Source organism: Netta rufina (assembly GCF_964035555.1).
Source record: "Netta rufina genome assembly, chromosome: 4".
Taxonomy (NCBI): Eukaryota; Metazoa; Chordata; class Aves; order Anseriformes; family Anatidae; genus Netta; species Netta rufina.
This window is the reverse complement of record NC_140127.1, coordinates 35,486,350-35,500,372: the sequence shown is the minus strand read 5'-3', so window position 1 is coordinate 35,500,372 and position 14,023 is coordinate 35,486,350. Positions and strand designations below refer to the sequence as shown.

At 37.0% G+C, this 14,023-nt stretch overlaps 1 protein-coding gene across 2 annotated transcripts in view; it reads right to left on the bottom strand.

Moving 5' to 3' along the window:
* Positions 1-14,023, bottom strand: part of ANAPC10 (anaphase promoting complex subunit 10) — a 37,923-nt gene that overhangs the window by 3,165 nt on the left and 20,735 nt on the right. Inside the window, exon 5 of one of the 2 annotated variants that reach the window (XR_014618390.1) lies at positions 8,122-8,251. The exons of the other annotated variant lie outside the window; for it this stretch is intronic. The gene's annotated coding sequence lies outside the window, so the exon portion shown is untranslated. The remainder of the gene's footprint in view (positions 1-8,121; positions 8,252-14,023) is intronic. 2 annotated transcript variants of the gene reach the window in all.

Here is a 14,023-nt window from a genome sequence, read left to right as displayed (position 1 = left end):
GTTTGTAATTGATGCCTCCATAGTTCAGCAACTAGTACTCATAGTTCATTCAACTACTGAAGTTTAACTACAATAACTATTATCTGAACATCCACCAGAAAATGAAGTAATATTTTGCCAGTGATGCACACATTTTGTGTAACCAGAAGAATGCTAAAAACGAGACATGCAAGCACTCCTAAAAACTCTGTTCTCTTCCATATCTGTCATACTCTCTCAGACAAGTAAGATGATTTTTTTTTTCCCCCAGAGGGCCCAGGTCCATCGTTTTAAAGAAGGAATAGGACATGGGAATAGGCTGTAGTAGTACAAGACAAAATGCTGCCCACTCTTAGTTCAATGTCAGCACCCAGATCCAGCCACTACAATTTGTAGCAGAAATGGGATGAAATACACAGCTCAGTTCTGCCTGGAGCATTCCCAGTGTGAACAGAATCTAAAGGAAACTTACTGTGAAGTTTTAAGAAATTCCTATTAAGCCCATGCAAATGGCAATCTTTCAAAGCCTTGTAAACTGGTCTGGAAATTTGGGTGGATTTTTACAGGGAGGCAAAAGGCACATCCTCGACACAAAGGCTGAACTCTTGCCAAATTTCAAATCCTTGCTTCAGAGCTTGGGGGCACTGGAGCATCAAAGAAGGACACCAGAATATTCTCACACAAGCAAAATAACATACTTTTCACTAGCCTTATTCTTGGAACAGAACTCCTTTGGCTGTAACTTTCAAAAAAATTCAACCCAAAGCAGACATCTGGCATGGAAAAATCACAGACTGAACTGAACTTTGGCAAAGTTTTAAAGTAACTAAGAGTTAAGTCTTAAAATAGGAAGGGTCACACAACCTTAAGTACAGGTCGCCATTAGCAATTCTACCTACAGTAAATACCATGCTTTAAAGCCATTTCAGCTGACTTTGCTGCAAACCCTACTCTTTAAAAACACTAAACACTGTGTATAGATGTTCCATGCTAACTCTAAAGAAAATGTGACATTTCCTCAAAATGGATTTAAGTTTTTTCCTGTATTTTTTCCTCCTATGTAGGTCATTTATTAAGAATCAGTCACCATTAACTGGTCCTCCAGGAAAGTTTTAAATATCAATTATGTTACTAATTACCTAAAGAAAGAAACTTCCAGTTTTTAATTTCGCTTTTTTTTTTTTTTATCAAAAAAGATCAAATAATTAAGCAAAGTAAAGAATCAATGAGAGTTAAATATTAGTAGCTCTGGACAAGCTAATCCTATATACGATGTGCTAAAAGTTTGCTGTTTTAAATTAATTTCTAATATGATAGTTTGTCACCACTGGTAAACAAGCAGAGTGTGAAAGTCAAAATAGAGGAATAAACAAAGGGATAAAAATTGAAATGGAAAGTCACTCACCTGTCCTTTGCTGCTGTTATACACTCTTATCTATCTCTTCTCCTGCTTTCTCTCCATTCCTTTCTTATTTTCTCTCCATTCCTTTCTTATTTTCCTGTCCTTTGTGTGCTATGGCTTTACGTATAGATTACTCAAGTAGGAGTTTATATGTTATTTTGAAAGCCAAAGTAGAAATAATGTTGTCAATGGAAATCCCCACCAGCAAATTAATAACCCTGTTTCTTCACTTTCTTGTATAGTCCAGAGGTTCTAGAAAACTCCATGTGCATTTGGCAAAGATACTACTGCCACTAATGGATGCTCTACCATAGAAGATGCAAACTCCACACACACAAAACATCAAGGCCAAAGCAAATTGAGACTAAACTTTAGAGAGATGATAGAATGAAAGACCAAAACTTTAATAAGAAAGTTGTTCTATGCTGTTTTTTCAGGCCTTATAGGATAAGAAGTCAAAATCATTCAACTACCACACTTCTTCCTTCAAATTTAATAAGGAAGTTACAAGATCTTTCCAGCAGCATAGCATTAAAACTATTTACATTAACCACTTAAAAGAGAGAGAAGCTACAGTCAAGAACAGTGGTAATAAGCTAAGGGCAGCAGATAGAAAGAAATCATCCTGAACCAAGACAAAGCAACATAGGTAGACAGGAAAAGGTCTTACCAAAAAATAAAAAAATAAAAAATAAAATAAAAAGACAGCAATCCTACACCCTCTCCCTTCCCTCAACATCTCTCCCAAGAAACCCCCACCAGAATTAGCGAAACATGGTTTTCTGCACATTTGTCCCAGCCATCTACCCTGGACCTACTCTTTGGATAGGAGGGCAACCAAGCCCAGCTGTGACTGGTTCACAACTCTGCATGCTGACTGCCACCAGCATGCTGCCTGCCTGGTCAGCCATCTACTACCACTGCTGAGGATGGCTGTGAAGCTAAGGAACATTCTCCTCAGCAGTTGAACTCCTCTAGCCAGTCGTAAGCTCACAAAAACAAGCTGAATTCATTGCTGAATCCCACAATTCAGTTGTTAATTTCAACTGCAGTTGGCCAATAACAGCACAATAGCAGGGACGGATACAATGACCGTAGACTACATTTTCTTTATCTGTCCACAAAGAACAGCTCAAGTTGGACAACTCAACTAGACCAGGAAACTTCCTGTTTTGAGATTAGAGAAATTTGCTTGACAGCAAGTGAATCATGAGCAAGTCATGCTATTTCCAAACATCAGGAAAACAACTAGCACAGAACACCTAAAGGTAACCAATACACAATGCAACGTAATCTTGGCAGCTACTATTGACTAAAGAATTACATCATCATGCTACCACCTTTACCTCACACAGCATATTTCAAAACACAGTTTTACTGTTTCTTTAGGCAATTATTTCAGACTAGTAAGAATTGGTTAGTCTTTCCTGATACACAAAGCCACTAATTCCATGTGGTCATTAAAGTGGGACACGGCCTGGATAAACCTGCCTTCTTAGACAGGGATGCTTTGAGTACAGTAACTCCCTTATGACCTCTCTGCAGCTACCTGCCTAAAAGAGTATATACAAATAAAAGGTGATTAAGACCTTCTTACATCATTCCCTGATCTTTCCCATGCTGTAGGGGTTTTTTTGAGACCAGTCTGGTGTCATATTCAAATCAATTCATCTCCTACAGGGTATGCACTTTAGATGGCTAGAGCCCCAGAACGTACATAAATACTCTGCAAGAAGTCTGCCCATGAATTATTTTCACACCTGAGCACCACAGTTGTTTCTTAGAAAGTGATTTATCCAAATCAATTTTTCTATTGTACTTAATCCTTCTTAAATTGAACGTTGACCTCGTTTCTGTATTCAGTGATATTCTGTTTAAATCCTGTGGTCTCTTGAAAGCGGTATGTAACTCAAACTGCTACTTCTACTGAGCTTATAACACTCAAGTTGTTTGTTATATTTGCAGTAGCTAACACCCATTCAAACAATGCAGGATTTTTGCTGCCCTACAAAGATATAGAAAGGATAAAATCATCATCATTAGTTTCATATTCAGGGTCATTACAAGCATAGCCCAGAGCATACACTAGACAGGGCTCCCAGATTTCAGAAGGATGACCTCCTCAGTGCATATACAGGAAGCAGTTTCTGTTTTCTACTCTGCTGGAAAAATTATTTATCCTGACAAAGCAGAGAATTAATACTGCCATCACAGCTTTAGCAAGGCAGAGTATAATTCTCAAGATGTTTGTACTTGATCACGTTTCCAATTGATCATCTGTACTACTACATACAAAGGGCAACATGTATTTCCTGCGACTGCCTATAAAACAGGCTCTGAAAACAAGCAACACTTGATTTTGGTCTTTCTACTTTTCTTGTAAGACTGTCAAAGCCACCTCTTTTTATTTGAGTGACTTGCCACCTTTGAAATTAAAAGAAATAGCTGAACTCTTCATAAATCCAAGTTTTTAAGCATCTACATGCTTAACTAGTTCTTACCATAGAGTTATATTTTTAAAAAGATCTTTTCAAAGCACATGTTCTCAATAATGTATTCGTCCAAGCAGAGGAAGATTTAAATAAAATAAATGCTGTTTTCATACATGCAGCATTTATCAATACAAAGACTTTCTCCAAGTTGTGTAATAAAATACGTGAAAGCCTTTTCCCTGCTTAGCTTAATTATTTTTCTCCCAGCTATCCAAATATGTTTCTGCAACAACTAGCAAGAAAGAAGGCTAGTCCGGTTTACAAAAATTTTCTTTCCACAACTGTCATGCCCTACCATACAGCTATCAGAATTCACAATCAGTAGACCTACGCATAATTCCAGTATTCGAACTGTCAACACTGGAAGTAGCAGAGCTTGGGCTTCAGCCATCACTTCACTTAGGAAGGAAGAGAACCAGTTAATAGCAGTGATGCACCAGTTCCAACAGAAAAATGAAGCAGATCCAAAAGAAACTTCGCAAGTTCCAAGTGAGTCAAAGGAGGGACACCACATTAGCAGCTTAACAAGAATCACAGAAACATGCTCAAAGAACCCACTGTGAAAAGCACACTTCTTTGCTCTAACGAAGCAACGACCACCTAAGGAGGTAGCTCTGTGGTCTTAATCAGTCACCTCCTTAAATGGTCAAGAAATCTAACTTCAGTCCATTAGGTAGGAGAAGTTTTCCATTCTTCCCAACAGTAGTTCCTGAAGAGTCTAGAGGAGCATACCCCATCCCTCAAGAAGATTCAACTGTAATTTAGGCAGAAAGGAGACTAGCTGTAGAATAAGCCATATTAGACAGCACAACATGCAAATATTTAAGACTCATATCATATATAATCTTTTTGTTCAAACAAGCTGAAAGAACAAATTTTTAGGAAGACTGGGGAGGCTGAAAAACAAAGCTCATAGATCCGTGCAAAAAAAAAAAAAAAAAATAGAGAATTTCTTTCTTTAGACTCTTCTACTCCAGATTAAAACAGTCAAAGTTAACCAATGCCCAGGTAGTAAAGAATTGTACCTGATTGAAATAGAAATAGCAATAAACAAACATGTCACAAACTATGTGACTAAGCCTAGTAGTACCGCACAAGTCCACTAGACCAGAGACCCTGAAAAATTTACTGGAAGGACACTCAATCAGCTCAGTAAAATAACAGGAAAACACTACGAAAAATGCCAAAATACGAGGCCGCATTTTCAGAAGTACATTAAATTTGATGTCATTTTGTACAGAACAGTTTTCAACACATCTTGTTGAGTTTCTCTCAAACTCATTTGTACCCGTATAAATAATGAAATGCATCAAGTGTTCCAATTCAGTTTATGCAATTAAACAGCCAGTGCATAAGTGTCCAGTCACTCTTCCTTTCAATCATTTCTAAACTGCTGAATGAAGTGGTAAGTCTTGTGAAAATTAAATATTCTTTAGAAAACACTGTAAAGTGGCACTTCTGCTTTAATGAGTCAAGCAAAAGCAGCTCACTACCTTCTTGAGGATCTTTTACAGTGATCTAGTAAAAGACATACAAACACCTATACAAGTTGTAAAAGAGCAACAGACAGGTACAAAAGGATTCAAACCCTATACAACTGTTTTTATTTTTTAAACAATACTTAGTAAATGGGATAAAAACATTAAGTTTCATGTAGTGTGATGTCTGGAACTAAAAATGTAGCACAGGTATCACTGAAAATTTTAAGTAGTTTTTACACATGAGAAATCCAACTAGATGGATGGATAATCTGCAGAGATCAGGTTTTGTTGTATTTTTTGCATTTCATCAAGAACGACAAACATTTTTGAAACTTGATCACAAATTTATTGAGACCATGCCCCCCCCTCCAATACCTCATTGCCGTTACTACTAACCTGAGCATTAGTACATGTCTGCCATGGCTATCCAACAGGAAACTGTGATATGGAACTGCCTATGGGTATTCCCTTTTTGCATTATCTCAAGGACACAAAAATATATTTGAAGAAATAGAAATACTCAGAACCAGTATATTGTCAGTGTCATGTACAAGTCCTATACTGCCTTCGCCACAAAAAAAAGTCTTAGTCCATTCTCATTTCCTTACAGTTTAACACCTAAATTCCTAGCATTTCCAAGAACAATGGGGGGTTAATCATAGTAGCCCAACTACAACACCTCCAAGAATCACAGTTACTGTAAGAAAATAGGTATTCTACAAAAACACATCAATAGGTTCCCAGCATGGGTAACCAGCATGCTGTATCCCATTTACGTGGGCAAGAATTAGCAGCTATGATGCTCAAACAGATTTTTGTATTGCCTCTCTGGATATCATATTCAGATTACAGAAGCACAACACATGCTGGACAGTGTCAGGGAGTTATATCACATTGCCCCCTTATAGATCACAAACTGGAACATTTCTGAGTTAAGCAGATAATGTGAACTGAATTATGATGCAATGTAAATTTTCATTTGGCAGAAGTGATTCACTAGCCAACTTCTGAAATTGTTTCACTGACAAGCACATTTTGATATTCTTCGCAATGGAGTGCCCTGATGTTTCAAATTTCCCCACGTAGGATGGGTGGGTTTAGGGAACAGTTCAAGTAATTTGATTCTACCTATTAAAAAAAAAAAATGCAATCTCTTTCCAGATGTACTTCATTGATTCAGAGAATTTCAATACTACAACATGAAGAACAGCATATTGAATCTTAGTCCATGAAACGTTAAAGAGGAAAAAGTTAGGTTTTTATGGTCATTGCCTTTGCAGTTTCCATCTTTCAAGTCTTCTGGCACTAGATGAGGAGCATGTAAGAGATGCTCCAGGACATACGCACCAGACAGTCCAGTAAGACATGCTCCTGGACTGCCTGTTGAATATGTCCATAAGTCTACTGTCAAATGGGAGACATTGCACATGCCTTGGGATCTCCAACACTTATGGCATAGAATCACAATAAAAGCAGCTGTTTTATAAGTATCAAGTGATAATCATAAGTGCTGATGTCTGCAAGACTTAAGACCGTGCTGAACTGCCCACATGAAAAACTCCTGACAGATGGAGCCACATCCGGGCAGTCCCACAGGTGACCCTGGACTGTGCTGACAGTCATTTGGAGGAGCCCCTGCCCGTGGTACTTCCCCAGTCCCTGCCCCAGCCCTCAGACTCCCAGTACTGCACCTGCTTACTGCACTTGCCAGCAACAATGGCACATTCAAGGTGCATGCAGTCTGAGAAATGAATACTTTGCCAAATGCATAGATACAATGGATTTGTCAGCCCAAGCTATCTTACTCAATCGTCATTTCAATAAGTGATTTTCTGCCTAACTGTGGGTGGCAGAAAAAGAGCAAGCAAAAGCAAACAAAAAGCAAACAAAACCGGGCAATCTCTGAGTACTTCATCCTCTATAATTTATCTGAAAACAATTCTTGACTCTAGAAAATATGTCTGCAGTGACCATTAGGAATTTGTCATATTTCTTTCTATGAAAGTCTCTCTGGAAAGAAAGGAACACTTTTCAAATTTATACACAAGTTTTTAGTCTTATTTTTTATGATCTATGAAGGATGGTGGTTAGGCAGCTCCCTATTCATTAAAAAAGAGATTGGATGTGTCTCAAGATTTATACACAGTTTCAAAGACGAGCAAAAATGTTCAATAGGTTTGGACAGTTTGCTCTCACGTTCAGCATCTTCAAATTCCTATTTTTCATTGACCAAGGTTACTTGAACTTTTCCATCATAGAGCTTATATGTGATACATCCATAAATCAGTTTTCATTAGAGGAAAAACTGCCTCATTTCACATGCTTTATGTGGTAATCATCCTGTCCGTTGGAACCTAAGAAAATATTAAAAGCCTTCTCCATGTCCCTTTGGAAATCAAAATTATCAAATCACAAAAAACAGTGACAACACACCCTAGCTTAGAGATTTGTATGTAAAGCTTAAAATTCCAGAGCAAGCCATCTAAGCATAGTATGGTTTCAGCTCAAACAGATCTCCCTCTTTCACCTTTTGCTCTAGTCAGAACCCTGTCTCTAACTGAAATCAATCCCAACAACTCATTTGAGATCACAGATTTCTTGTTTAAAAAAAAAAAAAAAAAAAAAAAAAAGTTCTTCAAAATTCATTTATGGATCAATCAAGGGTGTAGAAAGGAGAGAACAAGCATATCCTGAGCTCATTAGCATTCTCCTGCTGGGACCTACTTCTCATTTACCAGCTGTGTCACAGTAGACAGGAATGCCATACCTTTGCAGGTGCACTGCTATTAAACTTTGAGAAGACTCTTGGTACCAGAGGAGATCCTTCAGACCTACAGTGACTTGGCTCCAATGTGAATCTGTTACTTCCCTTGAGCTTGGCAGAAAATATGTTGACGCTGAAAAAAAAGCAACAAAAAATTCTTGAGCTTGTGCTCTAGAGTGCTAGGCTGACAGTGTAAAAAATAGGTAATGCAGCCCAAAACAAATTTTCTGCTTCAGTTTGCCTACTTCTGGTACCTAAGTTGTTTAAAATCTAAGCTGCAGACATACTGGAACAGACTGCATCTGAACAGTCTGGTTGTAAAAATGAATGATTGGAAAAGCCATGGTTTCTGCAAGTCTTTAAACTTTCCAGAATTCCAGAATTCTGAGAGAGAGAGCAGGGAAATTTTATTTTTAAACAGGGTACTATCCAACTAAAATCATCAGTAGCTCAGAGTATGAAAGATGTGGATGGGAGGTAGGAAACCATACACATAAAAAAAATGCAAAAAAATAATAGAAAATATTGCTGCTCGGCACTTCTAGAAAGAGGTGCAAATCAAACATTTAGTAAAATTAAACATTTTGTACCTTTTAGGAAGCACTTCAACCCTAAAAGATTATTTCACTGCAACATTTTTTCATTTTACAGACAAGTAACTAAAGAGGAGCTGAAACTAACAAGGTAACAGGTAAGAATCCTAGTAAGCAGGTGCCCAGCACACTAGGACCAGATGATATGATAATCGTATTTTTGGCATGCTGTGTGATGATGCAGAACTCAGAGGTTCTCTGATAGTTGTTTAAAGAATCAACCACTGAAAAAACTGAGAGAACTATTACATAAACATGGCAAATGTGATTCCTAGAGGAGTTTCTTTGAAAACCCTTCTAGTTTCCTTTGAAAACTTTTATCCAATCAGAATACAGAAAGGAAAGGGACCACTTTTCACACACAACTCTTCCTTCTAGTTCCCTCCGAAAGACAAGAACAAAAAACCCTGTACATTTTCCCAAATTCATTCTGATAAACTATACTTTCTGCATTCAAACTTTGGAGTCATAGCCCTATTTGTGACAAAACTACCAAAAAGCATCTTATTAAGTATATGGCTAATGTTTCCAGAATAAAGAAAATAGACAAAGTTATCAGTTAGCTAAGAGGATACATCACTATTCCTTTAAATAAAATTCTTATCTTTGTCATGAATTTGAGGTTCCCCACCACCCCAAAAAACACACACAAACATTATGACTTCTCCAATTACTGTACTATGATCTAAAAGCTTTAGTCACTCTCCAGTAGCAATCATCCAAAATAGGGACATCATCTCCTACTATTTGAGGATGACAGGCTGCTCTCAGGGAAGATGATAGCACTTCAACCATCTTCTGAAAGGAGGTAGTGGAAAACAGGAAATAGTATAGCAGAAAATGAAAAAGCAGACAAATATATAAAGAGGACAGAAAACACTGAACAAAAGCAGTGAAATATATTACAGCAAAGGACTAGACAACAAATATACTAAAAAAAAATCTGAAATTCAGGTGAATTTACACTACAAATGAGACTGCTGACTGGTGAATAGAACAAAAAGGTGATTAATAACAGCAGCTGCCTTCCATGAGGGGTAACAGAACACCACAGAACCCTCTAAGAATAAAATATGGGGAGTTTCCTGTAAGCATCATACAAAAACAAGCATTTTAAAAGAAACTTCTACAATAGTTACACATTAAGAGATAGCCATATACAAGATTACCTTAAAAAGGCAGACAAAATTAAGGTTTTTATGAGAAACCAGGGGACAGAAGAGGGTAGAGGAAGAGGTCCTATCAATTTTTCCAAACCAGAACTGCTGGGTAGTCTGAAACTTTAGTTCTACCAAATAACACAAGGAGAAAACAATATAAATGAACTGCAAGAATGCACTGCACAAATCCATTACAAATGAAAGGTAAGATGACTGAAAATACTATTGGGAAATAACTACTTTTGCGAAGGTGCAGAGGTTTGAAAAGCTGTACATCCCATGTCTGCAGTTTCCATTTCCATATATAAAGGAATCATATTTTGTTTGTGTGAAAGTGCAAAAAAAATCAGCTCATACTTTACCTTCAAAATTGTTTAGCCATACCCAGGAAATATGTCTAGACATAGCCACAGTTAAATTATACAAAGAAAGTATTTGAAAAAAATCAAATTATGAAATGATAATAAAGCTCTAAGTGTCTGAAAACTAGTCACACTGAATTAATCCTATATCAAATCATTCTGAATAACTTAGAAAAGATACCCTACTGACTACACTTTATGCCTTGCATCCCACAAAATGCTGAAGCACTTTTGAAAATGACTATGGGGAAACAATATTTTTAAAGTCAGTGGTTGTAGTAGCAGACAGCTGCTAGCTCTCAAAAACCCTCTATAGGTACAGAAGAGAGAAGGTCCATCTAACACAAAAGAAAACCATTCCCCTCACTGTAAAGGGCTCTTTTTACACATTGAAGAGAACTATATTTCTAATGCAGCAAGTTATACCTGAGTGCTAGCAAATAAGAAAAAAATCTCACTAGTAAAGAATATGCTGCTTTGAAAAAAAAAAAAAAATGGGGTTAAACAAAAGCATTTATCCTGGGTCTACAAGAATATTTTTTTTCTGAGCAGTATTTGTTTTCAATGAAGTAAAAAAATGAAAAGAGTTGCCTCTCCTAAAAGAGAGGATTTAAAGACCCTAAACCTATGCAGGTAATTGCCAAATACTAAGCAAGTACAGTATACAAGCAAGTAAACTTTTCTTGTATCTGGATGAAGACTCCAGTACTGATAGAGACAGATACTCAGTGATAGTGAGTGGGGCAAAACCCAATAAACTGAAACATTACCCAAGCTCATTATAGCATGCCAGACTTCAATAAGCAAATGCAGAGTAACATTTCACAGGATCCAGGATAGATGTAACATTAAACTCAAGGAATATTTGCTCATTGGAAACAAATGCAAGAGACTGTTGTGAAAACTATTTGTGTAAATTTAAAAAGGCAACACTGTGTCTCATCTGAGAAGGATCCCAAATTCATAAACACGTCTAACTGGAGATATATTTTCATATGAATGAACTTTAAAGGAGAAGAAATAGTGTGTCTGTCACAGAAGTTCAGCTGGGTAGTTTTATATGAGCCAGAATACACTTCCATAAATTTGCAAAGTTGGAATCAGGACTGTTGCCCAATGGAAGCATTTAATTTTAAGTCTACATAAAATTTCTTTTTCTTTAGTGTACCAGAACAAATACAGTAGAGTTTTTAACCTTCTGCTCGGGCTTTCTTACAAATCTATATGAAAGGGTGTCCAGTAAAATGCAAGGCTGTGTTTCATTGTTTAACATGGAAGTCAAACTTCAGACTCTGCCTCACTCAATATAGATTAACTCCATTCCTTGACTTCTTTCTAGGAGTTGACGAGTCCTCAAGTAGCTATTCACTCCGAAAAGGCAGAGCTCAAAAAGATATTCAAATGGACATATTAGGTTGGGTTAATGTTATCTTACTGCAACAGCATGTCTACTAACAGGAGTCTTGCATAGTCTTACATTCAACAGATATAAGAATGCAAGCTCTTTACGATCAAATGTATGAGAATGGAAATAGAATTACATCATGTGTGCTCCTGAAGAACGAGGGGGCATATGGAAACAACAAAACCCAGAAGTGACATAATTGAAAACTTGCTTACCAATAGGCCTACTAAGTCCTAAAACTAGAGCTACTGTTGGACATCATCTTACTGCTTACAGATGTAAGGTCAGTAACAAGCTGATGGAATCAGATTGCAAGTTGTGTGTCTTACAGCAAGTCTTAAAGAACTGTCCGTACATATGGTCCTCTGCTTAATTTAATGCTATACAAGTAAATCTATCTCCTCATGACAGACAATACAAACAAGAAAAAAGTCTAATAACTCCACAACAGAAGTTCTTAAACCAGCAGTGCTAGGTTTACCCAAAGCCTATTTTGGAAAACCTCTCCATTAGACGTAGTGACTTTTACAACACAGATGGAAGCCTACTTCAGTAGTTTTATTAAGTCATTACCCCAATAAGGAACGGCAACTGTTTTCCAAGCAAGACAAAAAAACCAACAACTTTGTTTTAACCTCACTAGTTAGTCTCAGTAACATCTGATAGGTTATTTTTTGCTAAGAAGTAAAAATAAAAAACAGCATAAGAAGAACAAGGATTTTCTGCATTTGCTAGTAAAAATGACCAAAAAATCCTTCATATACACAGTTGAATTTGACCACAGACAGATAAAGAGGGAAAGAAGAAATTTAAAAAGTTAAAAGCATAAAAAGAATTAGGGGCTAAAATCTCATAGTTCACTCAAGACTGAGAACAGTGTTCATAAAGAGCCTCAAAAACTGTATTTGTTAACATTCCTTTAAGATGAGACAGAACACATTCCAGAATTCATTCCGAAATAAAATAGGAGTATGAGATAAACCTAGTTTAGGAACTGGATTAAGAAGTCTAGAGAATACAGTCCCTCAGGCCAGACACACATGCTCACATTATCACTCTCATGCCACACTCTTTTGTGTGTTTCTACAGAAAACAGGAAAATCCTGGGAAAGGTTTTTCTGATTCAAATGCTTGATCTCTGTTATCTTATGACAGAACAAGATGGAGAGCAGCCCTCAGAAAAAAATAAATTACATTTTAGATCTGTAGAAACATTTCCATGGTCTACTTGAGACATGGAATGGGATAAAAACATATTTGCTGCTTTTTTTTTCCCCCCCAAAGAACTTCAAAGAATTCTATGTAGACGCTATCTAGCATTATTTTGGCCGAAGCTCCTTGAAGACACAGGTCTCCCAACAAAAATAACATTCAGGCAATCAATGGAGAAAGACCCAACTCTGCAAAGGATTATCATGAAGATAGCTCTAGAGCAATTGAAGTCCTTGCTCAGGAACTTTGTGTTTTGTCTGAATATTTGTTAATTGCCAGGTATAGGTAGCATTTACTTCTGAACTTCAAGGATGACACTGTCATGTGAACAACATTCCTTTGTATAAATTTTTGCCTGAAGTCAGGTTATAAAACTACTTTTCTAATGATGCTGAGAATCTCAGCTTTCCATGTTTGCCATCAAAATGTTAAGTTTCAGGAAAAAAGATACAAATACAATTTTAATGATTAAAAAAACCTCCTCATATACCTCTATGGGATATAATTTGTCGATCTAACTTCACTTTAAGAAAGTCTGTTTGCATGCTTATAAACACAGAATAATATATCCTTACTACTGTTTACATATATTAACAGTACTTGTGAATTTATGGAAATGTTTGGTTATTTGTTTCGCTGGTGGCCTGACACAAAGCATGGCACATGCCATGTGTTTTCTGTTGGCTTTTGCTCCATTTTTTAAATCTTGTGGCAAAGACATTGAAGCGCAAGGAAATACTACTACAAGTAGCAAAAACCACAGTGAATTTTTACCGATACAAATAAAGATGCTTATAACATAGAAGCCACACACAGGCCAGAAACTAAGCGGTGGACAAACTGGCTCCTAATTTCTTCCGCACTGGTGCCACTTCTCCTCAGCCCATTGATGAACTGTTAAGGAGAGTCACAGGGCGTTCCCAGCTGTGGTTGCCTACAAGTTGGCTACTTAAAAAAATAAGGTGCGGTAACGTCCAGCACCAGTTGAGACGACACCACAAGACTTTCTCAGTGCTTTGCAAGCTTTAGAAGTTCCCATTCCTTGCATCTTTTCTTATGCTTAACACAAATTAAATGTCAACTGCTGTTTTTTCTTCTACAAAGAATTTCTATGCTGGGTTAGCAGTAGCACACGGGAAGATCAGCATCAATCTTTGTCTTGGCCTTTCTACA